Source organism: Octodon degus, unplaced genomic scaffold (genome assembly GCF_000260255.1).
Source record: "Octodon degus isolate 3935 unplaced genomic scaffold, OctDeg1.0 scaffold00081, whole genome shotgun sequence".
Classification (NCBI taxonomy): domain Eukaryota; kingdom Metazoa; phylum Chordata; class Mammalia; order Rodentia; family Octodontidae; genus Octodon; species Octodon degus.
The window spans coordinates 8,421,748-8,425,056 of record NW_004524657.1 but is presented as its reverse complement, the minus strand read 5'-3'; positions in this window follow the sequence as shown (position 1 = coordinate 8,425,056).

The window sequence follows — 3,309 nt, the reverse complement described above, 5'->3', positions numbered from 1 at the left end:
GAGTTCTGAGAGTTTTTTTTTAATTTCAGAAAAGAATTGCTTTCTGATTTCCTCTATATCTTTCTGCTGCTGCTTATTTACTATCGACGCTCTTGGTTTATGCATTTGAGCCGAGCTAGTATCCTCCGCACTTGTTCTGGGTGGGCAGTGGGTTTCTTCCATATGTTTCTGCATTTGATTCTTTAGTGCAGATGTTATTAATTCAGGGATTTCTTTTTTCATTTCCAATCTGAAGTCTTCTATATCTTTCTGCAGCTGTTTCTTTATTTCAGAAGCTGTTGATTCATTGCTTTCAGCTGTGTGATTTCAAATTTGTTCTGTGTTAGTGTCCTCTGCACTTGTTATGGGTGGGCTTGGGTTCTGAGGTTGCATTTTGTTCCTTCTCTTCATTTTCTGTACCACTGTCTTCTGACCTTTGTTGTAGATCAGGTGCAGCTGTACAATGTTTGGATTTATCCAGTTCTTCTTGGCTTGTTTCTGGCTGCTTTGTTCAACTCCTTCCTGCTGCTGCCCTTGAGGGTGAACCTGTTGTGCCCCTGTGGGAAGATGTTCTGCTCCTGGACTAGCTGGGTGTATCTATCCTTTACACTCTCTGCAGGGATTGCAGCTGCTGGGTTACACCCCAGGCATGTATGCCAGGCCTGAGCTGTGCCTGGAGGGGTAAGGTGAAGTAGGGGGAAGAGGAAGCTTTCCCACACACTCACCGGACCTGGGGTAGGAGTACGTCTGGGGGTTCCCAGAATGTGGCAAAATTCCTACTCCGCGGGCGGGGTGGGGGAGATACTGCGGAGTGGTGGGGGATGGCCCAACGGGGTGGGAGAGCATCTGGCCCATGCTTCGCCTGCGCTGGGATTGGTCCTGCTGTCACAGCGTAGCAGCAAGCTCTCCACACACTCACCAGACCTGGGCTAGGACTCGGTCTGTGAGTTCCAGGAACGTGGCAAAATTCCTACTTGACGGGTGGGGTGGTGGAGGTACTGCCGACTGGTGGGGGGCATCCCAATGGGGTGGAGAGGTTCCGGCCCATGCTGCGCCTGGGCTGGGACTGGATCCTGCTGGCGCAGGGTAGCAGGAAGCTCTCCACACACTCACCGGACCTGGGCTCGGACTGGGTCTGTGGTTTCCCAGAATGCTCCAGAAATTCCTGCTGCAGAAATTCCTACTCAGCGGGCGGGGTGCGGGAGGTACTGCGGAGTGGTGGGGGGTAGCCCAAGGGGATGGGAGAGGGTCTGGCTCATGCTGTGCCTGGGCTGGTACTGGTCCCGCCAGCGCAGCATAGCAGCAAGCTCTCCACACACTCACTGGACCTGTGCTAGGACAGGGTTTCTTTTTCCTTATTTTAGAGGGAAAGCTTTCACTTTCTCACCTTTTAATGCGATATTTGTGATAGGTTTGTTATGCATGGCTTTTTCAAATCAGATTGAGATAAGGTCCATCTGTACTATTTTATTTAGCTTTTTTCTTTTTATAAGGAAATGATGTTGGATTTTCTCCAAGGCTTTTTCTGCATCTGTTGAAGAATATTTGATTTTTGTTCCTGATTGTGCTTATATGCTGTGTTACATTTATTACTTTGTATATGTTGAACCATCATCCTTCATTCCCTGGGATGAAGCCATGTACATTCTGTTTGCTAGTATCTTGTTGAGGATTTTTGCATTTGTATTTATTAGAGTTTGGCCTATAGTTCTTTTCTTTTTTTTGGGAGGGGGTCTGGCTTTGAAATCAGGTTAATAGTAGTTTCCAAAAATGAAATTGAGAATACTCCTTCCTTTTCAATTTCATTGAAAAGCTGGAGGCATATTGGTGTTTGAATTTCTTTATAATTTTTGGAGAATTCAGCAAGGAATCCATCCAAACTGGACTTTCCTTAGTTGGTTATTTTTTCTTTCTTTTTATTACTGCTTTAATTTCACTGTCTGTCATTGGATTATTCAGGGTTTTTAATCTTCTTGGTTCAGTTGTGATAATTCACATGTATCTAGAAATTTTTTTTTCTGAACTCTCCAATTTATTGGCATATAAGTTTGTAAGTTAGTTCCTCCCCCCTCTGCCCCTGCCCCCAGTACCGGGGATTGAACTCAGGACCTTGCACTTGCCAGGCAGGTGATTATTCTGCTGAGTTATCTCCCCTGCCCAAGCTTATTCTTAATAATTGTTTTGATTTTAGCAGTATTCATTGTGACTTAGCCTTTTGTTTTTAATGCATTGATTTGAGTTTTTCTCTCCTGTTATTGGTTAGATTGACTTTGATCTTGTCTTTTTTATTTATTCTTTTGGCAAACTATTTCATTCCTTTTTTTTATTCTCAATTTCATTAATGTCTTTTCTGATATTTGTAATTTCCTTCCTTGTACTAGCTTTAGCTTTGGGTTGTTCTTGTTTTTATAGTACTGTAAGTGCAAATTAGGTTATTTATTTGGATTTAAACTGTTTTTGTGATTTGGACATTCTCTGCTAGAAACTTTCCTCTTTGAAGGGAAGTGGTCTATTCTGGAGATCGTTTCATGTGCTACTGAGAACAATGTGCATTCTGTGGTTGAATGTTCTGTAGCTATCCATGAAGAGTATTTGGTTGAAGGATTTATTCAACTCATATTTCTTTGCTGACTTTTTTGTCTAGTTGATCTGTATATTTGTGATAGTGGGGCATTGATATTCCTCACTATTATTGTGTTTATTCTTATCTGGTCTTCATGCTCAGAGTAATATTTGTTTTATAAAGTTAGATTTTATATTGTTTGGTGCATTTATGTTAGTTATTGTTATCTCTTCCTGTTGGATTGTTCCATTAACCAAAAACAGTCACTTTGCCTCTTTTGGTCAGTTTTGGACTTATATTCATTTTGTTTAAATATAGGGTAGCTGCACCTACTTGTTTTCAGGTTCCCAGTACATATAATATTGTTTACTATCCTTTGATTTTTAGTCTACAGTTTGCTTTAGGGTTAAGTGTATTTCTTTTATACAGCATATCATTGGATATTGTTCAATCTCTGTTTTTTTTTTTTATCACGGAACCAAGACCATTCACATTGGGAGTTATTACTGATATGTATTGACTTATTCTTGTCATCACCTTATTTTCCTGTTACTGATCCCCTACTTTTCATTTCTACCTAATTGCTCACCCTGCCTGGTATGGTCATTCTATGAGAACTTTCTCATTGTTAGTTTCATTGTCTCTCTGTCTGTCTCTGTCTCTGTCTCTGTCTCTGTCTCTGTCTCTATCTCTCTCTCTCTCTCTCTCTCTCTCTCTCTCTCTCTCTGTCTCTCTCTCTCTCTCTGTCTGTGTCTATCTGTCTCTCT